This window comes from Triturus cristatus, chromosome 5_2 (assembly GCF_964204655.1).
Source record: "Triturus cristatus chromosome 5_2, aTriCri1.1, whole genome shotgun sequence".
Taxonomy (NCBI): domain Eukaryota; kingdom Metazoa; phylum Chordata; class Amphibia; order Caudata; family Salamandridae; genus Triturus; species Triturus cristatus.
In genome coordinates, this window is record NC_140588.1 from 240979658 (window position 1) to 241007108 (window position 27451).

A 27451-nucleotide genomic window follows, 5' to 3' on the forward strand; every position below is an offset into this window, starting at 1 on the left:
CAAATGGTCTGGACCCCATACAATCCTGGAAAAAAAGGGAGAGGTTACCTACTTGGTGGACCTAGGAACTCCCAGGAGTCCCCACAGGGTACTCCATGTTAACAGGTTAAAAGCATATGTTGACAGGGCAGACATGGGCTTTCTCATGGCTACAGATGATTGACAGGAGGAAGAGAGTGACCCTCTCCCAGACCTGTTGTCTCAGAACCCTGAAGATGGCTCAGTTGAAGGAGTGACCCTTGGAGGCAACCTCACTGATCATCAGCAGATTGAGTGTAGACAGGTTCTACAATCATTTCAACACATGTTTTCCTTGATACCTAGCCAAACTAACTGGTGTACCCATGTGGTGGACACTGGTGACAGTCTGCCTGTGAAGAACAAACTTTACAGACAACCTGACCACGTCAGGGACTGTATAAAGGCTGAGGTACACAAAATGCTGGAATTGGGTGTCATTGAACCCTCAGAGAGCCCCTGGGCTAGCCCAGTGGTTCTGGTCCCCAAACCTCACACCAAAGATGGCAAGAGAGAGATGAGGTTCTGTGTGGATTACAGAGGACTCAATGCTGTCACTAGGACAGATGCACATCCTATTCCAAGGGCAGATGAGCTCATAGACAAACTAGCTTCAGCTAAGTTTTTGAGCACATTTGACTTGACAGCTGGCTATTGGCAAATCAGATTAGCTGAGGAGTCTAAGGCCAAAACAGCATTCTCAACCCCAGGTGGGCATTATCAATTTTTGGTGATGCCCTTTGGTCTGAAGAATGCACCTGCCACCTTCCAAAGGTTGGTGAATCAAGTCCTTACTGGGTTGGATGACTTTTGTGCAGCATATCTTGATGACATTGCTGTCTTTAGCTCCACCTGGGAGGATCACCTGATCCACCTGAAGAAGGTACTTGAGGCTCTGCAGAAGGCAGGCCTCACTATCAAGGCTACTAAGTGCCAGATAGGGCAGAGTAAGGTTGTGTATTTGGGCCACCTTGTAGGTGGAGGCCAAGTTCAACCACTGGAGAGTAAGATACAATCCATCAAGGACTGGTCTCCTCCAACCATCCAGACTCAAGTTCGAGGTTTCTTGGGCTTGACTGGGTATTACAGGAAGTTTGTTAAGAACTATGGGTCTATTGTGACTCCTCTTAATGATCTGACATCCAAGAAGATGCCCAAAAAGGTTCAGTGGACAGTAAGCTGTCAAAAGGCATTTGATGACCTGAAGAAGGCCATGTGCTCTGCACCTATCCTGAAAAGTCCTGACTACTCCAAAGAGTTTATTGTCCAAACAGATGCTTCTGAGTTGGGTGTTTGAGCTGTGCTGTCACAACTTAATGTAGATGGTCAAGACCAACCCATTGCTTTTATTAGCAGAAGGTTGACCCCCAGAGAGAAGAATTGGTCAGCTATTGAGAGGGAGGCCTTTGCTGTGGTGTGGGCCCTGAAGAAGCTGAGGCCATACTTGTTTGGCACTCACTTCAAGATTCAGACCGACCATAAGCCCCTCTTGTGGCTAAATCAGATGAAGGGCGAAAACCCCAAACTGCTTAGGTGGTCCATTTCCCTACAGGGGATGGACTTTACAGTGGAGCACCGGCCAGGTACGGACCATGGGAATGCAGATGGTCTCTCCAGGTACTTCCACTTAGGACATGAATACGAGACTGGTCAAGGCTAGTTTAATGTCCCTGCGTTTGGGGGGGGTTGTGTAGGAGAGTAGGGTCTGCTATCCTATGGTCACCCCAAATTTTTGCTTTGTGCTTCACTGGTTTTTGACATATTGAGACTGTGGGCCTGCTAATCAGACCCCCAGCCTGCTGTTCTCTCTACTAAATTTACACTATGCACCATAGGTGCATAACCAATTGGAATTGGATCACCCTGTGAGCCCCTGTACCAGTGTACACTAGGTACCCAGGGCATTGGTGTATCTAAGGCGTACCAGGGGCTGAAGCATGTATTGTGCCACCCCTGGCCTGGCCTAGCAATTTGACACAACTGGCTGATCACTCAGCTGGGGTAAGTTGGTGTAACCACCTCTTACTTAGGTGTAGTATACCTATACCTAACCTTAAATGGGACACATGTTAACCTATAAGTCACTCCTATGGCAGGCCTTGACAATCCTGAAGGCAGAGTGCTTGGTTCCATGTGAGATGGTGCTCTGGCGTGAGCTGAGCCTGTCTGCAGTGGTCGGAACAACTTCCTTCTACTGTTTCCAGATATCGTCATACCATATACTCTTAAGTGCATTATGAACCTCGCGGTTAAATGCTATCTTTGGTTTGGCTTTATCAAAACATGTCGAGTAAGGTGTCATACGAATAGGAATACTAACCCCTCGCCAATTCTGGTGACGGGGTTAGCATTCCACCCTTCTAGAGGGACACGACATGTACAGTACCTGAAACCCGGGTAAAATCAGACATAGCCTCAGCTCCACAAAATGGATGTTGCCACCACAGACACAAGTCTGCCCTCCTGCTGCTGGGAGTCCTTCCAGCTTGGGAGACGTGGACAAAGGGTTTCCTGCCAAGGGAGGTGCGAGCACCACCCTAGACAGGATTTTGTGTATTGGTCAGGTAGGGCTTGAAAGAAACCAGACATGCCTGAGGCTCACAAGGAGCCTCGGTGCATATGCCAGTTCAAACCGGTCCTGGGGCACACCAGCCCCGGACCTGGGGCGAGCTGGACAAAGGATTGGGGGTGTAACCACCCCCCTTCCTGGTCCCACCCTTAGGGAGGGACCTAGCAGGTAGTCCGGCCCCTAGAATCCGCTTAAAGGTAGGAGCTGTGTCCTAAGACTTCAGACATCCTGGAATCAACTTAACCACAAGAAGAAGACAGGAACTTCGACACTCTGCTGCACAGAGGACTGAAGGAAATCTCCCCTATGGTCAGGGAGTGACCATCTTGCTAACGTAAGCACCAACCAGCTATTGAACGTCTGCTTTGCCACCGCCTCCTGCCGGAGCCCGAGCCCAGAGCCCGACAAGACCTGGACCTCCAGACCTCTCACCACCCGATCCACAGTCCCTGAAAAGAAGGAACCCGTGGAGGCACCGAGACACGTGGAGCCAGCCATCTTGAAAGACCGACGACAAGCTGCAAGCGCAGCAACAGAGGCCCCCTCTAAGTTGTGCTTTGGGTCCTGAGAAGCCCAACCATCGAGCAGCATCTGCACCAAAGGTGAGCCCTCCAGCATCTCCACGATCTGCGTGGGGCCCCTCTGCACTTTGCATCTCGACGCGCCTGCCCGGTCCCTGGCCCGTTGGCTAGTGGCCATTTTGGCGACGAACTTTGAAATCAACGATGCTGGTCTGGTTGCTCCAGACTGGCCCTAGCTGCTCTCCAAAAGAGCAGCCCCTCTGACCTTGCTGGTCAGAACAATCAGCATTCATCTCTTTCCCCGACTCCTGCCTTTGCCAAGGCTTGTTTGCCTCTTTCGAGTCGCCGACACCGCCGACTGCGAGAGCGTGCGTGGGACAGCTCGTGAACTGACTCCTGGACGTCGTCGACCTTCAGGGACCACGTGGCTGTGGAGACAAGCTACCCTTCACCACCTGTTTGCACCCGACATCGCCTGGTACCTACCTAGTGCCACGCCGGTCACTGGCTAGTGACTGTGAACACTGTCCCCTCTGCTTTCAGGTCTTCTACAACTCCGATCCACTCTTGGATCCACCGCATCTCTTCTGGACCAACCGCCTGCAGCATCTTTGTCATCAGGCTCCATTGTATCGATAGAAGAAACCCGACGCACTTCGAGACCTATGCACCCGCTTCCTGTGGGTGAGGTAAAGCTGGCACTCCGGTGCCCAAGTGTAGAGAATCATCTCTAGTGTCTGTGTTTTGAATCTTAAGATCGTAGTCCATTCAGAAGACCCTTTCTGCAGTAACTTTGTAACTTTTACGCACCCATTGAAAACCTATGGGAGCCCGCGTGTAACTTTCCTCACTGCACACGCGACCCGTGGACCTCCTGGTCACTAACTGAAGTTAGCTCCTTGTAGGCCCAGCGATTCTAGAGGCCCTAGGCCTTTTCCCTTTCCTGTTCGTGGTACTTATACCACTATTTTAGTATATGGTTTGAGTGGCCACCAGGGCCCATCCATATAAAGTGCAACTTCTGTATATTATAACGTTGTCTTGTTTAACGATTTGTGCTCCTGTGCTCATAAAGAGTCTAGGGGATACTTTGAGAAATAAATACATATATATTTTCAATATATATATCTGTGTGGTGTCCTTTCATTGGTATGAAGGGGGGTTACATTTGGTAAAACAGCCTGCTTAACACGCTTTAACGAGTTTAGCCTCAAAGACTGCTTAGCCTACGCTACCACTAGGGCAGCTAGTCCGAAAAGGTTGACTTACAACCACACCATAAGGGTTGCTTGGCATGGTACAAGGTGGTCACTTTAACTAGTGAACATCATATACCAGGCCAACTTCTCACAGTAAGTAAAAACATGGGACAATTTGGTTAAAACTGTCATGCAGTGCAGTACAGCAACACACTTTGCTGTGCTGCACTGCTCTGTGTACAAGAGAAAGGGCAGAAATGTCCCACATGTAAACTCATTCATTACATACATGTAATTATCTTTGGGAGTGACTATTCATTCAGTGCAGACCAGGCCTTCAATGTTTATTGGGTCCATGTATGATGTCCTTCTCCAGTCCAGATTGTTCTTTTAATAAAGGGACGTGTGGTGGAATGTGCAACATGATTGACCAGTACTACAATTCCCACAATACTTAGGAAAATATCTGGCCTGTAGCAGTACATATTGCAAGAACCTTGAAAACTTTGAATATATGTCAGTGACAATGCAGGTCCCCTTGCACCATGAAGTAAGTGTGCTTGTGTTGGGGCTAGGCAGCCACAAGTGAAGTGTAATTAAAGGAATTAAATGGGTTTGCCAGAGGATCAACTTCTCACCCAAGAGGGGATCCTGATGCTGAGTATGTGTAGGCTTTCCAAGCTGGATAATGTGAAGAGCCATGTGTTCAGTCATTAGCACGAAACCACATTTCATGCAATTGTCCTGATGTGATGTGTGAGGTTTTAATTAACCCTGGGCGTAGGACTATGCTACGCTCGCGTAGTTTGCACAACTTCGCACTACGCAAATTGCACGTAGCACAGTGTAAAAACGCGTAGCGGGCATTTTTTCTTGCTCGCGGTCCTCAACGTCAAGTTGGCGACCGCGAGCAAGCAAAACATCCCGAAGAGACTTTTTCCTCGTTCGCAATCAGCAACATCAAGTTGCCGATCGCGAGCGTGGAAAATAAACCTCCCGGCGAGATTCTCAACGCCGGGAGGTCAGGTTTCTCATTGCGAGTGGTCGCGTATGCTCGCAACCGCTCGATATGAGAAACTACCAGTCCGCATTGAGAAAGCTGCCGCTCGAGTACAAATCTACTCGAGTGGCAGAAAACAGCCGCTTGCACTGTGCAAGATGTGGTTTGCAATGATTGCACAGTGCGGACATGCATCCGGCACTGTGCAATAAGTGCGATCAGCATTTTGCACAGTTCACTATGGCGTTCGCGTAGCTACGCGTTGCTTGCGTAGTGCGAAGTGCACTTCACGTAGCTTCGCGTAGCGCTACTACACAAACTACGCCCAGGGTTAGTTTTAACATGTGTTGTCTGTCATGTTAGAGACCACCCAACCTTCTAGCTTGCTCAAATGAATATTAGAGATGGGGTGAATGCAAGTAATGCACAGCAGAAGTCCATGAATGTTTGTTGGAAGCATAGATGGTGTGTGAGAAAGGTGGGTCTGTAGTAGTGTAGTGCCTTGTAGGTGTTGCTGCGTACATTGAACTGGCAGTGTGTCTGAATGGGTAGCAATTCGATATCAAGGAGGTGAGGTGTGATGTGTGTGCCTCAAGGTAGGCTGAGTGATAGTCAGGCACTGGTGTGTTTGATAGTTTCCCACACGCTTAACAGCTGTGCAGGGGTGCAGTAGAAGAGCCCATTGGTGTACTAAATTCTACATGTGATGTGGGTATGGGTGATGGTGTAGCAGTTGTAAGGAGGGAGCCATAAGAACAAAAGACTCACTATGCTACATATCAAAAAAGCAGGTGAAGGCATGTTGCAAAATATAATCACTACTGTCTTGTTAGGTTCAGCATGAGCTATAGATCTCAAATGCAGGTAGGTTTGATGGGCAATTGCATAATGTATCAAATTTTGGGAGTGTTGGAGTCTTCTGAGAGTTAATGTATGATCTGGGTGTCATCAGTGTGTGAGATGAAATAGGGTCCCTAGGTCTTAATGATGAATGCCAGGGAAGTCATGTAAGAGTACAAGTGAGTGGGGCTGAGTGTCGACATTTGTGCTTCTCTGAAATTGAGCATCCTGGGTAATGAGGAAATGGAGTGAGCATGAGGGGGTTGCAAAATTCCAAGTATGATGGTGCCTATCCCCATACAGAGATGGTTCTCAGTGTCTGCTGGTCTGGACCTCGAAGATGTCTGTGTGTGCAAGGAAACTACTGGATTCCACAGAAAAAAGGAAATACATACCCTTGGCCATTCCTGCTGTGTGGCAAGGTAGCTTACTGTATAGAGTTTTGTGGATGTGTGTGAAATATGACCTCTCGCCCAGATGATTGTACAAATTGTATGCAAGACAACCCAGCAAAGCAGATTGGCGTGGTGTACTGTGTAGAAGGCAGAGTGCTGGAAAAGTCATACATGAGAAAATCACATTACTATGTCAGTGCTGTGGGCTAACTGATGGCTAGATGGAAGGCAGGCACCCTGGTGACATGGTGCAATGTTCTCAGCAGTGGTGTCAATAACTGAATGTTACATCATTCTTGCCATACATTTTAAAAGCTAATCAATATGTTCAAAGGAGCCCTTACCTTCACTCTTTCAGCCCTCACCTTCACTCTTTCAGGCAGGGAAGGCCAGCAAGCTGCCTCATGTTAGAATATAAAAAATATGCTTTCACATGGTCTTACGTAAGTTAGCATTCGCTGTGCCATTTTGTGTATGGGCGCCATTTTGAATCAAGATCGAAACGAATTCGTATCAATTTCCGAGAAACGGCTTCTTCTAAGTTATGTTTATCCAAAGCTGAGTTCTGCTTCACTAATGAATACACTGTTCTTATTAGTGCATACCTTTCCCTTTAGATAGAGGCCTTCTCCCACTTGTCTAGTGGCAGCACAGGCAGAACAGCCTTGACTAGTAGATAATATGTGCCGGGCTTCAGAATCAATACTTACTCCTTTGTAATTTACTGTCCAACTGCATCTTCTTGGAAAATTCCATGGGGGGCATGCTTTCATTGGTTTTGAAGTGTACATAATGTATCGTTATGCATGCTGATGTCAGTCCCTCTGCAGCACTCCTATGCGACTGGGCAGACTGGGCTCTACTCTGAGTGTATCTGAATAAACAAGTATTGGTTTGTATTCTCTACTGCCTGACTGACTCTTTATTTGATATGGCAGGCTGAGAGGTGGCCGTGAGTGACCCGGGTGGCCCAATTGGTCATTTCCTTCACTAGCTGCACTTCATCGTGTGGTATCACACACATAGGCCCCCTTGTCACACAGTGGTTGTGTGAACAATGTCAACATATTGACATGTAAAAGGCAACAACAGTGTAACATGGCCTCAGGAACGTGTAGAGAGATATGTCCTACACATCTATGTGTAATATAATGTGAATAAAATAAAGTTGGATTCTCCCATAATTGTGTCAACAGCTATCATAGATCATCATTGACATATTTCTATTTAATTGCAGAGGGACAAACACCTCCTGTGCAGCGGCCTGTCCTTGATGACCAAACCATTGTGATACCATCCTGGCCCCCATGGATGATGACTCCTTCCAAGGAGTCCTTTGAATACTTGCCTCCAGTCATGGCAAGGCATGTTAGCTTTTGCCAATTGGAGACACCTACCCATGGCTCCATAGTCCCTAGCTCCTATTGCTAGTGTCATGAAGGAGCGGCAATAACAACAACCCTCCAAATCTGACACCAGTAAAGCTGGCACCCAGCTTGGGGCCATCCGTACCATCTTAGAATCCATGGAACGCAAGTTGGACTCCTACATAACAAACAATGGGTGCTCTCCATTGTAACATTTTTGCCTTATTGAGAAGCCATCAGATCGTCCTCCTCAATGTGCTGCCTTACTTACTGGCACTGACAAATGCTGATGGGTACACGGGTGCCAAATCTTCTGCCCCTGATATGTGTATGCCTTAGCTGCCTCCCACACAAACACCACAAACTGCAGGGAAGGCACAACACCCATCAGGGGAGGAAGATGTGGAGTTCCCCAGTTTCTGTCGGCTAACTGCCAGGTTATATTTGTCTGTTCCTCAAAGCCAGTTCTCTTTTCTTAATATGGAAAATAGCAGTGTTAAGATGGAAAACGGTACATTCATTCATGAAGACGAAATCACGTCCTTATTAACTAAATCGCCCCTCGTGAATTCCGCATCAACCTCGACTTGCAAAAACATAGTCAGGCAAGCTCTGAGACCCAGGCCCTTGGTTACTGAGTTATAGGTCACAGGGAGAGTGTGCGGAGCTAGAAGATAACCTCACAAACAGGAAACCCAAGATCAATCCCACAGATCGGCACAGCAACATTACAATGGTCAAGGGAGAATGACCCCAATAAAGCACACATGGCCAGAGGGGGTACGCATGCTCCTAAAACATCATAAACTCAGATGCCACATCAGTTAGGAACATATAACCAATCAGAACATGGCACATACAGGGATCTTGCACGCCCCATGCTGGGCATCTGGAAACGTTACCCACTGGCCACATTGTGTCCATGCCAGTTTGAGGCCCACCTATTGTAACCATTTGATCATTCATTTATGACTCTAAGTCAGCAACCAATATATCTTAACATATATGGGACACCGGAGAACTTTAACAAGCTGCTGAAAACTGTATTTAATGAGGATGCCAACTGAATGTAAATTGAGACAGTACTCAGAGCATGTGCCTGTAACTGCTCTTCTCAGTCGCCATGTTTAATTAAACAAACTGTTCCTGTTTTGTGAAACGCCTCTTGTCTCTTCCAGGAATTTTGTACTCAAGTAACACTCTATTGTAATAATAATCCACATTTGTAAAGCGCGAACAATCACCCGCAAGGGTCTCTAGGCGCTGGGGGATGTCAGGAAGATTAAGCAAGCTATTGTCCAGAGTCACATGGTGCTGGACTAACCTGCCACCAGCGCCAGGGATCGAACCATGTTCCCCAGATTCCGGAGTCAGTCGCCCTGGCTGCGGTGCCACACCTCTTCACATTGTACCTGTGTCTATCAACATGCTACCTCCTTTGTCACCCAGTACTGTACCTTTGTGCCTGTGCACCTGTTGATCTTATCCACTTGTGGGCTTTTGAGAAAGCCTACTTTCCCTAATGGCAATTTGTACCTCCTCACTGAAATTCTCCTCACCTCTGTCTGGTCATCCTTTGCTCACACTCAATGTTGGTGTTGTTGGCCCAAACACTGTAAAAATGCCTGTGTTGACTGATCCACTTTTATAAACACATTCCCTCTTACAAACCAAAGTGGTTTATGTTTGTAGTGGAAAGGACTACATATGCCATGGTGGTGGGGCACTATCATAATTCACTTCTTAGCAGCTCAAGGAGAGAGAGCTAAAGTCACTGGCACCTGCACCTGCATCATCAAGTACATCCACTACAATGGAATAATAAGGAATGTTTTGTCTCCCAATGGACCATTAGGATATGACAATAAGCTGCAGTTAGTTAACTCACACAGTGAAAAGCTCATTCTATACACACAAATGCTCACCTGCTATAAATGTGGTCTGTGATGCATGTGAGGCCATAACACTGTTTCTCTCATCCACATATATCTAGCTTGGTGAACATGACAGCGTGATCATCCCAATATGATAAACTCAATGCTCACATTGAAGGTATTCAACAGTGCACACATTAGCGTGGTAGCACTGATAATGGCATGGATATTTATGCCTATACTCCTTTGGAATTAGCACCATACTGTGCCACACAAGTATGTATAAGGCCAATCCAAAACCTTGGATGTCAGTATGCAGGAAATGCAAGGACTTAGTGTTGGGTCCCAGTGTCAACTGGTAATTGGTGACTAAAGCTACACTGGGAGAGGCCTCATTTGATTTTGAGTGCAAGGGTAACCACATATTACATCTATAGTATAGTATATTGTACACACATATTGCTGCATGGGAGACAGAGCACAAAGCAGGTACAAACAAACACCTTCCCAGGGAAAGATGACAGGGGAGACTTATGAGCATGAATCATTGAAAGTAGTTACTCAAAGTGATCTGCATTTAGTGCAACAAAAACCAAGCAGCCAATGGCAATGATGATGGAAGCTCTTCAGGCAGGTGTGGATATATTCATGAATTGTAACCAGCCAACAACAATGACCCACTTGCACAATGGTGCAGGGGTGTGTGCAGTACTGGCAGGCACCAGTATGTTCCACCGCAGCCTGAGATCTGGAACTATACCAACTGTAAATGCTCCATCACTTTCACACAGAGTGTAGCAGTAGTATGCTGCCTGTGTTATGCTGTGAGTAAAATTTCCAAAAGAGACCCACTTACAGTGGCCATCTTGCGTGGCCCTGAGTAGCTTCATAAATCTCGAGTAATGCAATGCAGCGTAAATTGCTGTGTAGCATTACTCTGCACCAGGGATGCGTTTCCATGGACATTGTGTGGGTATTCCCATGCAACATCCATGGATTTTGACACATTCTCAGATTTAGCAGAAGTGGTATACCTGGGAATGTGGCAAAAACCTATGCCTCCCTGGGTGAGGCATAAAGCAGAGAAATGTGTTTATTTCTTCTTGTTTTTTCCTCTTCCTATGTGTGCTATATTCTGCAGCACACAAAGAAAGAGGGAAAAGCCTAAGGGGACTGTTTTATGAGCAGGATGGAGCCCCTTCCTGCACAAAAACAGTCCTCCTCACAACACAGGCGCCCTTGTGCCATGGTGCAAGGGTATCTGTGTTGGAGCTAGGCAGCCTAAAGAGCACCATGGCAGGGAAAATGGCAGGACTGCACAGCATTGATTTAAATACGCCGCTTTCCTACCCTTTCCCTGTCATGCAGTGCAGTGCAGCAAGGTGACTTGCTGCGCTGCACTGTGTGACTTGGTCATAAATATGGCCCTAAATATCTCAGGAGACCATGTTTTTCTCTCAAGATTCCAGACTGACTTTATAAGCCATAGGAGGGAGCTAGATGTTGGACTGGAGAAAGAGAGATGGAGAAGAGGATAGGAGAAAAGCAATGGAGTTACAACAGCAGAAATGGAGCTGACAGAGGCTAGGATAAGAAGCAAGGGAACCACAATCAGGGGAACACCTTCCTCTAAAATTACTATCACACCTTGTTGACGTACGGCTATCTTGAATGAGAAGCTTCCCATATGGCCATGGCTTCTTCGCTTGCCCCCTGTACCTCCTAGATGTGTCACAATCCACTTTATACCAAGTGTTTGTGCATTGTTTCAGTAGAATGTTTGTACATACATCACTCTCACATCATTCTAACTGTACTCGTGTAACAGCTGCAACAAAATAAATGAACTACTTAATGTCCTATTGCCAAAGGTTTAGGAGATAGACTTATGGCATAATGCAAACATTTGAGAAATAATGTTGGCTTATTAAAGACTCAATGGGAAACCCATCCAAGCAATAGGTAGCCGGTAATGAACCAAACAAGTCAATGGATAAAGTGGGATCCCAAACAGTCCCTTCCTCTTTATCGTATTCAGTGTTCCATAGTGTATGGTGATTTTTAGGGTTGTGTTTAGTGGTGAGAAGAGGTGTTTTAATAACACAGCCCTAACGCATCCAAAAGACAAAATAAAGTACAGCTTTTAGAAAGACACCATGACATAGAATTAAAATGGCAAATCACAAAGCACCTAAGGTTAAAGCTAAAAGATAGCTAATGACTGGATTATGATTAAGCTAATTTAAATATTCTTCAACTACCGATGCAAAACAAGTAAATATAAATCTTTTCAAAATGGTTCTGCTACATAAATTTTGATCAAAACAAACCCTAACGTATTGGTATTTATCCTCCGAGTGCTCACAACTTGTCTCTTATTCCACATAAAATTATATCCTGTACATAGATTCCTTTGTGGCCAAATGAAATAAAATTATGTCAACCTTTCCTCTCACTACTGTCTTTAAAAATCACAGGAGTAATTCACCTTGGCTATTGCACAGAACTGCATGTATGGTTCCTTCTTTCGGGAACAGGTGGGGTTTAACATTGAGGCTCAATGTATATGTTTCCCTTCCTGATTATGTTGCCATTTTTTATATTCTCCTTTAGTAATCTAAGTACTATAAGACTGACGATAAACATGAGTTTAGTGATCGATGTAACTATGCCCACTCGGGAGCAGTGATACAAACTCTTCTCTGTCTCCTAGCTTATTCTATACCTCGTAAGAAGGTTCATGAGAATCATTCCCTTCAAGCTGCAATGTGGCCATCATTGTATGACCATCAGATTGATTATTCCAAGGTATGTTGTACGGGTTTGCAACTCTCTAATTTAGAGTAGTGTTTTTTTTGTTTGTTTGAAACATAAATGCGCCAACTCTGAGATCTTTCAATGCATGTACGCCAAGCCTGACACATTTGAAAATGTCTGCACATATGTGCACCAGTTTTGAATGAACCTACTTGTCTAGTATATCAAACTGGATCACATGTTTGCCGTTTGCCAACTAACCACTAGGTCCCCTCCTTTTCCCACCTTTTCTTGAAGGGGTTTCTTCATTTTTATGACATGACTGAAATAATGATGGATTTATCCTCCACTCAGTGCAGCATCAATTAATACCAGGATAAGAGAATATATCAGTATTCCAACATGGACCATATGGATGTCCTTAATATAGGGAATTGCCACAAGAATCAATATTACAACACCAATTTCAAGCGGTAATTCTCATAACATCAGGTTAGCAGGACATATAATTTAACATAGAACACCTAATCAGGATTTCCACAAGCTGACACATCATGCGTTTTTGATCCAACAAATTTACACACATATTGCCTTGGATCAAAATCCATTGCCTCATATTTCTAACAATTTAAACAGATCCTTAGATCTTACATCCCTAAAAATGTGAACCAAGTTAAAACATATGTAAAAAATATAACTTGATCCTATATAGTTAGCAAGGTTTCAAAAGCTATTCTAAACGAAGTCTAGTGCAAGTACCCCCCCCCCCCCCCCAAAAAAAAGATCCAGAAGGTCAGGATACCACCAATTAAGGCTTGAATACGAATTCTGCAGATTAAGCATCACCATTAAAAAACTCAGCCCAAATCTTATCAAACTTTTTGAGCCCGCCCGTTCTTAAGACATACGCTCGTTCACTTCTTTTAAGCAGTGCCATTTTCCGGACCCATTCCTGTTTTGAAGATATTAAATCCGATTGCCATCTTTGAAGTAAGAGTGATCTGGCGACACCCATTCCAATATATAAAAGTTTAATCGTTTTGTCTGGTAGGCTAAGGTCTGGATCATAACCAAGCACTATTAATAGAGCGTTGGGGCCACTTATTAATATGCCTTCTGTTGCTAAATAATCAAAAATGTCGATCCAAAAGGTTTTGATCACAGGGTACTGTAGTATTATATGCGTCCAATTGGCAGAGGGGTGATTGTGACACCGAAAACACTGCCCCGATTGGTTTGGATAAGCCTTCGCTATAAAACTAGGAGTTCTATACAGAAGTCACTTGCTGAAAAATAGCATCCTCTGCCAATTGGTTCCTCTGACCGTACTGAAATGTAATTTATTAATTGTAGACCAAACATTTGCATTGATTTCCAACTCCTCATATTTTTCCCATTTGATTCTAGCCTTGGCTTCTAGATCTTTCCCTTTGATTGAGGCTAGACATTTTTTCCATTCACCAGGTTTCTTTGAAACCAAATCTTCTAATAAGTCATGAACAAAACTTTTCTGATTGATAATCTGGGCCAAGTCCAGAATATTAAAAAACTTTCTAAGAACATTATATGACCCTAGAAGAAGAAAATCCCGGGGAATTAGTCGGGACATTTCTTTTATATTTAACCATCTATCATTCTGCAGGAAATCCGAAAGTTTCTGGAACCCTGCCTCAGTCCAACTTTGAATAATTGTGGACGAATCTTTAATTCCTGCAGAGGCAAAAAGGCCTGCTATCGGGGTTGAACTATAAATTGCTAAAATAGAGTATCTTCTATAGAAAGCCTGACATATATGATAAAACCAATGTAGACACTTATAACATACTAATTTAGGAGATCTAAAAATTGATAGTGGGCAGTGGATCTGATTATCTTTACAGATTAAATTCATAAAAACATTTACAAAAAACCCCAAATGTACTTTCTGCTTAAATATAGACATATATTGTGCAAAGTATGCATAGTAATATTCCTTCAAATTAGGGAGAGCTAACCCGCCCTCTGTCTGCTCCTCGTATAAAGTGCTCAACGCGATTCGAGGGACCTTCTTGACCCAAAGAAATGATGTAAACATAGACTCTAAGTTCATGAAAAAGGAATTAACTAAAACACATTGAATTGCTGAAAAGAGAAAGTTAAAAAGTGAAAGCACCGACATTTTAATCAAGGCCACCCTGCCTAAAATAGGTAATGGAAGAGAGTACCATCGGGTAAACAGATCTTGAACTTTTCTTAATAATTGAACAAAATTTAAATCATATAATTCCTAAATCAATGGCAAAAAGTAAACCCGTAGATACCTCTTTGGATTTGTGCTTAAACATGAGATGATATTGGGGTGGAGATCCTAGATACCCCACCACGCAAAGTAATATTTCTGTCTTTTTTTAATTAATTTTATACCCTCCAAATGTCTCATAACGTTAAAAAATCTGGAAGGCCTTTACCTGCACTTCCTTCTCTGGTTTTATAATAAGCATGATGTCATCAGCATATAATTTTATTTTGTCCAACTTTGGCAGGGGAGAACAGATATCCATGTTATTCCTGATAGCTATAGCGAGGGGCTCAATAAAAAAGGCAAATGGTACCGGGGATAGCGGGCATCCCTGTCTGTTTCCCCTTTTAACTTTTACTTGGCCAGCCTTAGCAGCATTAAAAATAATGTTGGCCTCAGCATTCAAATATAACTTCTCAACCAGCCCCGTAATTTTAGAGGGGATACCAAATCTACACAGGATACAAAATAGAGATTCCCAGATCCCCAGATCAAATGCCTTTTCGGCATCTAAAAAAAGCACGAGTGCTGGTACCTTCTGGGTATCAAAATAGTCAAGTGCCTCCACTAAAAAGTGCATGTTCGTGCCAAGTTACCTTACAGCAATAAATCCATTTTGATCAGGGTGAATTAAATATGAAGCAATTCCATTAAACTGATTAGCCAAAAGTTTGGTTATTATTTTGTAGTCAGAGTTTAAAAGCGTAATAGGATGATATGAATTGGGATCTTCCCTATTTTTACCTTTTTTTTTTTAAACTGATAACACTTCCTTGTCTAAATGACAGAGGAAAAGGTCCACCCTCTAAAATTGAATTTATGACGAATAATAAATAATCCCCAATTCCACCTAAAAATGTTTTAAAAAATTCGGCTGGCAGACAATCCGGGCCGCAAGCTTTACCATTTGGAAGATGTTTTATGACATTCCCTAACTCCTCTTTTGTGAAAGGGCTCACAATGTGCCCTTTATCCTCCTCCATTAGCCCAGGTAATTCATTTTCCTGAAGAAAATCTTCCAATGTGATAAATCAATTGGTAACTGTTGGCCATAAATATTTCTATAATGTTGAACCATAATTTTGCCTATTTCTCCCGGATCCACAGTGCGAGAACCGGAGATGGGGCATCTCAATGCTGATATTTGGTTATTTGCGGCCTGTTCCCTAGCTTGCCATGCCAAAAATCTCCCTGTGTAATTGCTTTCTTCATAAATCTTTTGCCTTTCCTGCTGGAAAAGGGTATCACTTTTAGCATAGTATAATTCAGACAAGTTCCCCTTAGCCTGCTCCAACTGACGTTTATTTAAGGCTGAGGAATTAGAAAAAAAATGTATCCAGAGAACCTTGCACTTTTTGCTCTAATATCCGCTTTTCTTCCTTCCTTTTCCTTACATTTTTTGCATCTTTTCCTATCACAAGGCCTCAAAAGAAAGCTTTGAACGAATCCCATACCACTATACTGGAAGACACCGAGTTTTCCTCTAGGAAATATTGCCGGTTTAACGACCACCTTTTAAAAACTGTGCTGCCTTTACCCAATGCTAACTCTAAAACCACCAGTACATGGTCTGAAAACCCATTTTAGAAAATGTTCTGCTCATCTTACTGGTTGATTTGACATGCCTGAGGATGGAAGGGAAGGGCAGATGACTTCCAATCCCGCTGTTTAAAGTTTCCAGGCCTAAATCTAAAGAATTATCCACGAATAGAAGGTCATTCTCTTCCATCTCCTGCTCAACTTCGACCAAGGATTCGCCCTTCTTTAGCCTTAAAAAAAATAGGGTACTTTCGAGCTTCTGTAGAATCCCCCACTGTCCCACCAGGTTTCAAAGTAACTTTAGTTGAGGCAGCCGAGATTGGTGAATCTGCCCTTAAGGGTGCTGTCACACTGGGACTAATGGAGGAGTCCAGATCCACCAGAACTGCTTCACGGTGATCTTGTTTAGTGGCCTCCGTGCATGCCATCTCCCCAAATTCAGATAGAAGAGGAAGATCTTTTCTGAATGCAGCTGCGTGGTTTGACCGTGCCGCAGCCTGACCTATTCGTTTTTTTGCCCCAGATTCAGAGACTCAGACTGGGCAATACCTTTAGCTCCTTTATTAAGATTTTGCATAATGTACTGGTCTCAGAGCCCCTCTACCAGTTGCTGACCAAACTTACTGCCCAATTTACTTAAGGACCTTCCCAGCGACCCTCAACCAAGGTGAGTAAGGAGAAGAGCTTCACTTATCCCCTCTTGGTGAGAAACCTGGAGTCCCAGAAAATGTATCTCCAATCCTTGTGTCCAGGCTCTGCGACGGTTGGCACCAATGAAATCAAAATCAGAGTCAAAGGGAAAGTCTCATCAGACAGACAGCCCCCAAGTCTTCACTTTTAAGCTATGCTGCTGGGATCACTTGCAAAATGAGCCTGTGGGGCTAAACTTCCATGTCTGTCGAAAACAAGCCTGGGAGCACACAAAAAACAGGACATCCAGAAAAGAAAAAATACAGAGCAACTCCAGGCCACCAGTTGCTAGAAGTCAGCCTAGCTGCCTAGCTGCCGAGGAATCAAGGAAGCCGGCTCTAAAGCACCGCGGCTCCAGAGCATCGGTGTAGGCGGCGGCAGCAGCTTCGCGGCTCCTCTGCAGATGCTGGCGTCTGACGTCAATGGGAAAGGGGAAGTGAGGGGGAATGGTTGCGGCCGCTCCCTCAGCCGCTCAGCATCTCCCCGCCTCCTGAGTCATGTCGCATTATCCATGGCGCGGTAATTCTCAATGTTTTAGCAACTTCCCACCCAGAAATGTTACCCCCGTCTGGCTGGTGAAATGTCTGTGTAGAAGAATTTGATTTTCAATATGCCTGCATCGTTGTTTTTCCCCCATTTAGTTAGAAAATGAGTTTCTATTGTCACTACCCCTAAACAGAGCCACCTCCATATAGAAAAAATGATTTTAATCTCAGCAGGAAGTGTATAATGGATCTCCAACAGAAAGCACGAGTTTCTATCCACTAGAAAGCTCCTCTTTCCATCCAAAAAATTAATAAGAATTATCTGCAGGCACACATGATTTGTGGTTTTCCTCCAGAGTAAAAGTTTTGAGAATGTCTTGGAGCCTAACAAATCTTGTGTGATCAAAAACCTCTTAAGCGTCCGTATGCTGCAACATTTGAGGCCCTCAGTTTCACAGACAGGAAGTCAGTGTGGCTTCAACATAGGGGCCATACATTAGTATTAAGGACTCTGTCCACATTGGCATGTATTTCCTATTTTGCATGATCACCACAATTTTTTTGACTGATTATGTTTTTTTTTAATCTGCTCACTGGGACTCTACTTACCAGGCCTCAATGGATGTGCTCTGACCCGTAAATGGGCTACTTCTAATTGGCATATTTAATTTATATATAAGTCCCTAGTATATGGCTCAAAGTGTACACTGGGCCTTTAAGTTAAATGTCTCTGGTGGACTGAAGCACATATAGTGCCAACAGTTGAGATATATTACAAACATGACTGTAGGTCTGTCCAGTTCATTAGTAAAGTCAGATTTGTACTAAATATTTTACAAACGTCACATTTTACAAGCTTAAGGCCTCTTAAAGCCCATTTGCATGACCTTTCAACTGTCAACCAAGAGCTGAATAGTCTCTTTCATGAGGTGTGAACTTGCTCCCAGAGCTGGCGTGGGTGTGGGGATGTGTTCTGTTCTTCTGACATGATGACCATCTGGGCAGTGCCCAAAAACTTAATGACTTTAAAGAGGCCTACATTGTCACAGGCAGATGTAGCTTACACCTGGAGCTGCCTCCTCCTTTGTCCCTCTAGGCAACCAGGCACTAATCCCAGTGGGAGAGGAGCTGCCTCCAAAATCGTTTTGAGTGATCACAGTGGAGGGGTTGTTCTTTTCCCCGGCCGCACCTCTAGAATGGGTACACTGTGCACAGGGGAAGAAAGTGTCTGCCATGTTGGATGTAGGTAGAGAAGGGCAATGTGTGATTTTTCACAGTAATGCACACGGGAACAGCTGCAAAAGTGGCTATGGTTACCCTACAGAACATTTTCTCTAAAGGTTAGGGAGGAACAGGAGTCACTGCCACCCACAGACTAGTGGCAGGCGAAAATGTGGCACCCCTTTGGACCCTCATTAGAACACTTCTGGACCTATCAACATAGAAGAAGGACTGCACCTGCTGTTGAGACCTACAAGGAGAACTGAACTCTGGTGCTGCTCCTACATGTACTCTGGATAAAACAAAGTAGATTCCAATGGTCAATTGGCTGACCTCCTCCTAAGCTTCAGGGACACACCAAGCTGCTAGTATCCCTTTTCCTGAATTATTTAGCTGATTAGTTCTAACTGGGTCTGTCCAAGAACCTGCTGCTGATTTCTCCTGTAGTGAGTCTTGACCTCAAGTGCTATTTTTGAGGTCCTGGGACCCTTTGTTGTATCAATGTGTACTCCTTCTAGCATCCTAGTAAACTTGGGACTTAGCTGCTTTTTGTCAAAAACGGGCAACATTTTCAAGTCAATCTGCTAAAGGTGAGTTGCCAAAGATTCAGGTTGCTCACGCCCAGAGATGTCTTGCCACAGTAAATCTGTATCAGTGGGAGGTGAAAGGGAGTATCCTGCCTCCTGGAGCCCTGTTAGGCTACAGCTTTCTGATTTCACCTGCTGGAAGAATCTGAGTTGGTCCATCGGGTTTCCAGATTTGTGGAGCCCTCCTCGGCGACAGTCTGTTGCCTTGCCTCACTCTATATACTGGACTTACATTTAAGACATTAGGTGGAATATTTACTAATAGTTCATGCAACACAGTGCAGCAAGGCAAGTTGTTGCACGGTGTTGCATGGGTGGGAGAGAACTGGACAGCAGCATATTTACCAAGATGCTGAGCTCTTCAGTTTCCTTCATATACTGGCGCTCTTGTGGCTGCCTAGCGCTAATTCAGTCACTCATGTGTCAAGGTGCAAGGGTTCCTGCAGTAAGAGCAGAATTTGCTTTGTGCAGGAAGGGATATGTTACTGCACAAAAACAGTCTTTATGGGCATATTACTCTTTCTGTATGTGCTGCCCAAGGAGGAACAAAGATATTTATCCTTATTATGCCTATGTCGGGTATACACGCCATTGTTGGCACAATCCCAGCTTTGCAAGTTTTTGTAAATATTGGTTTCCATCAAAATGCATGGGTGGATCACTGGAATGGACATTCACCACCCACGTATTGTCTACCCGAAGCAAAGTAACGCACATCAGCTACTATGTTTTCACTAAATTACACAAAGCCACGTAAATCGACTTAGCATGTCTTGGTAAATGCAAAAATGGATTTTGAATTGGGGTTGCATTACTTATGTTGCACATACCTGACATGAAACCTGTTTTGGCAAATCTTAGTAAATCTGGGCCTAAGTCAGAAAGCAAAACTTCTGATCCGGATGAACCTGGTTTCTGTAACCCACCCACGCTCTATTATGGTGGGCCTTAAATCACGCCAAGGTCCTTCTCAAGGGTAAACCAATGACTAATGTTGGCGCTTAACAATGCTTAGTACAATTTTTATTTAGCACTTTAAAAAATCATATCCCTTGCTCCCCTGATTGGATATTTCTCGTTTTGGTGTCATTTTGTTCATTACATTATTCTCAATTTGTATGAATTGGAGTGTTTTTTTATTGTGTTGTGCTTGTGATTTTTTACCTGTTTTGGTGCTAAATGATTTACATATTTTCTTGAGTTAAGCCTTTCTGCTCCATGCCATAACTCCCAAGGGCTGTGCTCTGGTTTAACTTACTGAAACCTACTGGACTTAACAAGAATATTAACAATGTTACTTGTGGATGACTACCAACAGCACCAACTAATAAACCACTTTCTCACAGTGATGTATAGTATGAGTACCTCATTTAACATGGAAGGGAAAAATGCAGAAACTATAATGAGTAAATATATGTTATCTGAATACCTGTCTGGATTGTTATCGCGTTGGTCCGATTCTAGATGAATATACTAGAGTTATTTTCCATGCCCAGAAAATTATTCTTTTTAAGGGAATTCTTCATGGTCCCGACTTTCTATATGTCATGCACTCTTTCAGATTCAACAGACACCATGCCCTTATGTAGGAACTTGACAAAGTGACTGGTTTACATAGGTAAATATATACATTGATATTTACTTATTCGTATATTTACCTCTACGCTTTTTTGCTATTCACCATTTTTCAGCCCAGATTTACTCATAAGTGTAGGTTAGTGGTTCCATCACCTCAAATAGGTGATAGACCTTCTACAATAGGAGTTGCAAGTGTAAAGTTAGTAATTCTACATTTGCACACGTTGGTAGTGATCTCTGTCACTATGGCGGGATCTCATTATAGAAAACTATAGCAAGAATGATTAGAATATATTGTTCTTCGAAAATGTATCAACATTGTGTATGCTAACGAACCACTTTGAATGTGTAATTCATAGTTAAATCAATTGCTAAATAATTATTAAATAATATTATTTTTTAAATCCCACCTTCACTAACATTGTATTTTTATTTGATATGTAACAAATTAAGTCAGAAGTTATGTGTTGAATTAATTTGCAATCATTTTACATTTTTTAATAAATGTTTCCCACATTTTAAATAATAAAATCATTAATTAATAATTACATTTGATGTGCTTTTGTAACACACACACATTTTTCCAATTAATTTAACATTTGTGGTGCCTGTCTTGCTCCTAGGCTGGTTTAGTATGGATTTCCACCAGTTTTGACACTGTTAGGTCTATAGTAACATTAGAAGTGTAGTTTGTGATTAACAATGTTGTTATTCTTTTGTCGGTGTGTACTTGTATTAGCATGTCTTTCACTAAACTCCTCCTTAATGTTTCCCGAACCACTTCCATTTAGTAGTACATTTCCCACATTTACCTGCCATTGTCCATATTTACTGCTAATATGTATACGTACATGGGCTGAGATCATCTTACGGAAAAGATAGTACAGGTGGAGGATTGTGAATAGCATTTAGTTGAATGTGATTAGTTCTACTGTACTCGACAATTAAGTACTACAAAATACAGTTTGTGAATCCCGCCCAAAGTGTTCTATGTGGTCTTCATGTATCTATTTTTTAACTTGTTTCATATGAAACAATTATCTCGAAGACTGGTAAAAAAGCCCTAAACTTGGGGTAGTGTTTACACTTAAGGTTTTGCATGCACACAGGAATAATTACTAATCTTTATCCTTCACAGGAGATACTGGAAAAATGGCTTCATGGAAGAATTTAAGAATGTTGCCACAGATAGCAAACACAATCTTGATCCAGTTCTTGACCATCTGTCATTGTGCTCAGCATTGCTGTGGGCAAAATGCTCTGGTCAATAGGTTTTTTATGCTTAAGCATGGGCAGAATCCTTTTAATAACCTATTTCATTTACTGGAAGCACTATGTGTATGTGAGTGTGTGTGTTGAATATGTGCCAAGCCTTAAAGGAATTAGATAATTGGGGCCTCATTTTGGCCTTTTGGCATAGGGAAGCGCAGCAGGCACCTTGCTGCGTTGCCCTACAGCAAAGTGAAATGGAACAATGCGCCTATTTAAGCAATTTATATAGATATATGACCTTTGTTATGTATATATACCTTTCATGTTCTTACGATATGCCTTCCATGTACTTTTGCATCTTTATAATTCAGCATATCCAATGCACTACCCTACATCTCACCCTGTCGCAATATATCCTCTACTCATCTCAAACTTCCTTCCACTACTCTCTCCAATACAGCACCCTCTTTCTCACCCTATACTGCGTTCAAAACATCCTCTACCTCAACTCTCTGACTCATTTCAAACATCTTTCTACTACTCATTCCAATGCACCACCCTATTTCTCACTCTATACTCTCTCAATATATCCTCTAACTCTACTCTCCCATTAATCCTAAACTCCATACCACTACTGTGATCACCAAAAATCCTTTCTAGACTCTTCCTTTGTCTACCCTCCTTGCATCATCTCATACCTCTCTTCCTATTCCGATCTCCTAAACAAGCCTTTTGTAGTATCCATATTATCTATGGTCACGTAGTAGTATGGAATGTCATTGGTTGTTCTGGATTCTAGGTTCTATGGAGGGCGGTTTGGAATGTGCTGCTGGGAACTGACTGTTGTGGTTGTGTAAGCTGTTTTCTCTGTGTTGAATAAAACTACTGGATTCACCAAAGTGTCTACGCGAGTTACTTTACACTGGCGATGACTGGGAGTAAGAAGAAGACAGCGTTCACCTTTGAAGTCAATTTAAAGGTACTTATTATAGTGCGTGAATGCACCTGCAGCTGTTTGCGATTGATGTGCTCATGATTGCACCAGCGGCTGTGGCAACATCTTAGGGTTAGCTAAGAGAGTATACTGCCTGAGGGGGAGCGTGAGCGTCACTGTTGGCCAAGAGAGCACACTCGTGTAAGCGATAATTGTCCAAATCAAGGAATGACCGGATTGTGAGTCGCGCTATGATTGCGCCAGCGGCAGTTTGTGTGTGGCATAATTATCGAGTATACGCGCTCTGATTGCGCCTGCGGGAAATTCTTGGGGTGCAGCGGTCAAATCTGTGGCCATAACGAGTAAAGCGTTGTTTAAAAAAAAAAACAACACTTACCAACATTCGACATCCGAAGCTTCAACGCTCTCCATCTTTGCGTAGATTCTTGACAATGGTAAAGCATGCTGGGAGCGTGATGATGTCACGCGCTGAGCGGCCATTTTAGGTGGCTATCAGTATGTAACTTTTGGGAGACATCTTCGTTTGGGATCGTTTTCACCAATTGTTCTGAAAAAAAAAATAGAAGAAAATACTGAGACATCTTTGTTTACGATCGTATTCAGCCAATTTCAAAACAAAAACAGTGCGAATTTTACATCGGTGATTCGCACACCTTTCTGGAAAGGAAAACAAAATATGCATAACTTGGTTTATACATTATTTAGATAAAACATAACAGGGGAAGTTAATATATCTGCATTCCCTTTTCTATTGGTATTATTTTTCGTTTTGTTTGCCTTTCTTGTAGAGATGTCAAATATTTTAGCACCTCCATATTTTTTGCCTTCTGCTGGGGAACCTAAGATGGAGTGGGATTTATGGTATCCCATGTTTTTAGCCTATGTCGAAGTATTAGAAGAAGATGGTTGTTCTCCTAAAAGGAAATTAGATCTGCTAAGGCATTGTTTAGGGGATCAAGGGATTAAAGAATTTGATAATTTGCCTCCTCTTGAAAGCACAGATGGAGTAAATGTGTTTGAGGTTGCTGTAAAAATAATGAGTATCAGATTTGGGAAGAAAATAAACATAGTAATGGAGAGATTCAAATGTTATTCTCGCGCTCAGAGAGAGGATGAATCTATTGAGAACTATGTATCTGCCTTACGTGCTCTAGCTGGCTCATGTGCATTTGACACCATTAATTATGAAAAGTGCTCAGAGATCAAATAATGATGAAAACTAAAAGTAAAAAAATACAAGAAAGGTTATGGTTAGCACCGAATCATCATTGAATGCTGTAGTTAATATCGCAAAAGGCATTGAACAATCTGAAAAGTTTGTGAGTGAAATTAGAGGTCAACCCCAAACTATCAATGTGAAAGTACAAGATCCTGTAGCAGAGGTATCGCTTGTAAAAACTCAGTTCACACCAAAGAAAACATCTTTCTTTAGTAAGAAAGATTCAAGTTTCAAAGATAATAAATTTGGTAATCGCAGAAATCCTGTGATCTGTTATAGATGTGGTAGTTTCGAACATGTTGGAAATTATAAGGGATGTCCAGCATGGAACAAAATCTGTGTTAAATGTAAGAAAGCGGGTCATTTTGGAAAGATGTGCAGATCTTTACAAAAAGTCAATTGTGTTACTTGTGAAGAAGATGAAATTTCTACAGAATTTAATGAATTTAATTGTATTTCGTGTGTTTGCGAGAATAATTGTGAAGGTATCCCATCAGGATCCATACTGATAGATGGGAAGGAAGTGACAATGATGATAGATTCTTGTGCCTGGTATTCTATCATTGGCAAAGATGTATTCATGAAACTGTGGGAGGATAGGAAATGATTACCTCCTGACATTAGACCTGGTAGTTACTCAGGGCATAAAATCGATTTGGAAGGTTTTGTGTGGGCAGATTTGTCTTTCAAAGGAAAGAAAATTAAAGGGAAATTGTATGTAGCCACCAAAGGGGTATCTATACTTGGATGGCCTCACCAACAAGAGTTGGGTATAAAGTTAGATCCAAATGCTTCCCCACCTGTTTACAGTGTTTTTACAGATGGTGAGGCATTTGTGACAAATATAAAGAACATGTTTCCAAGCGTATTCAATGATGAGATTGGGAAATATGTGAACTTCAGACACAAAATCATTCTCAAAGATTCTGCCGTCCCTGTGAGACATAAAGTTCGTAATGTTCCTTTAGCGTATCGCAACAAATTGAAAGACATGCTAAAAGATCTGGTTTCACGAAACATTATCGAACCAATAGAATCCTCTCCATGGGTTTCTCCAGTGGTTCTTTCCCTTAAAAGCAATGGGATCTTCGGTTGTGTGTTGATCTCTGAAGTTTGAATAAAGAAATCTGGATTGACAGGCATCTGCTACCTAATATACACGAGTTGATCTCAACTTTGTCCGGCGCTTGCGTGTTGTCCACGGTAGACTTAGCTAGTGCATACCACCAAATCATGCTACATGAACAATCTAAGTGTTTAACAGCTTTCATTACACCGGAGGGTATGTATCAGTTTGTGCGTATGCCATTTGGGTTAGCCAGTGCTGCCTTTGTCTTTCAGAGACTTATGAAAGATGTATTGATGGGTTGTCCTGGTGCAATTGCTTTCCAAGTTGACATTTTAATTTTCGGGAAAGATTTTGATGAACACGACCACAATTTAAAAAGGGTATTGAACAATATACAAAAGAAAGGTTTAACACTTAAATTCTCGAAATGCAAGTTTAGAAAGGATAGCGTTGAATACTTAGGTCATGAGATATCTTCTGAGGGTATTAGACCATGTTGCTAGTATTTCAAAAGCTCCTGCTCCTACTACTAAAAAACAACTACTTTTGTTCTTAGGCCTAACGGAATTTTATAGTAAATTTGTAAAAAAATTATTCTTCAAGAGTGTTTCCCTTATGCAATTTATTGAAAAAAAATGCTAAATTTGTTTGGGGCGAGGAGCAAAGTCAAGCTTTTGAAGCTCTTAAAAAAGAAATTAGTGTTGCTCCGTTTTTGAGACCTTTCATGATTGGTGGGGAATGTATTGTTGCAGTAGATGCCAGTAGTACTGGTCTAGGTGCTGTGCTCATGCAAAAGGAATTTGGAGAAGAGTACGTTGTGTCGTATGCTTCGAGAGCTTTGCGTGGAGCAGAATTTAATTATTCTACAATTGAAAGAGAATTACTGGCATGCACTTGGGCTGCTCAACATTTTAGGCAATTTTTGTGGGGGACAAAATTTCAACTGAGGACAGACCATAAACCACTTATAAATATGTTGGCAGCTGGGGGTGGTAGGACTCTCACAGCCCGCTTGCTAGGTTAGCTGCTAAATTGCAAGAATACCAATGTTCGGTTGTGTATATTCCTGGCCGTATGAATGTCCATGCTGATTGCATGTCTCGTTAATCATTATCTGATGGTCCAAATCCCATTAATAGTGCAGAGGAGTGCGACATAGCATATACCATAGAAGACATTCATCATAGTATAAGCTCGGATGCTATCTCGGAGGAGATCTGGGCGAAGGCAATGCCTGAAGATGACGTTTTATTAGATGTTGTAAAATATCTAAAAGGTAGCTGGCCTGAAGAGAGGAAGTTAAGTGGAGAAATGAGTTTGTTTTGTAAAATCAAAGATGAGCTCATGTTTTCACACGGATTTGTAATTAGAGGTGATAAAATTGTTCCACCTCGGAAAATTAGAGAACAGTTGGTTAATTTGTCTCATGAAGGACACTTAGGTATGTCCTCTACTAAGCGACGCTTGAGAGAATTTTATCGGTGGCCTAGTATGGATAGTATGGTAGACAGGTGGGTCAGAGAATGTGTCCAATGCTCGAAGAGTGACAAGTCTGTTAAACCTTTATCTGGCGAAGTTTCTCCCATTGAGTACTCACAAGGACCTTGGAGGAAAATTGGCATTGACATTATTGGTCCTTTAAATCTTCCTTCTGCTAAACATTTTTTTGCTTTGGTGTTAGTGGATTATTTTTCGAAATGGCCAGAAGTTAAGGTGGTTGATAAAGTCACTTCTAATCAAGTTATAGAATTTTTGGATAATATCTTTAGTCGAGAGGGTCTTCCTTCTGAGCTTTTCAGACAATGGGCCACAATTCATCAGTAATGAGTTTGGAATGTTCTTACATAAATGTGGGATCACTCATAAAAGAGTCTCTAACTATAATCCAATGGCCAATGGTCAGGTTGAACGCTTTAACAAAGTTGTAAAGGAATCCATACAACTTGCTATCAAGAGCAATATTGATTGAAAAAAAGCTTTACTGGCCACTTTACATACATATCGGATGTCCCCTAATTCAGTCACTGGTTGTTCTCCATTTGAAATGTTGAGAGGGAGGAGACCGTGTTCTAAGCTCA

General features: G+C 42.6%; 1 long non-coding RNA gene across 10 annotated transcripts in view; it reads right to left on the reverse strand.

The window, feature by feature from the left end:
* Positions 1-27451, reverse strand: part of LOC146822840 (uncharacterized) — a 321116-nt gene that overhangs the window by 99088 nt on the left and 194577 nt on the right. For all 10 annotated transcript variants that reach the window (XR_014962088.1, XR_014962081.1, XR_014962080.1 and 7 more), the window contains one exon: positions 23462-23632. This is a non-coding gene — a long non-coding RNA (uncharacterized LOC146822840). The remainder of the gene's footprint in view (positions 1-23461; positions 23633-27451) is intronic.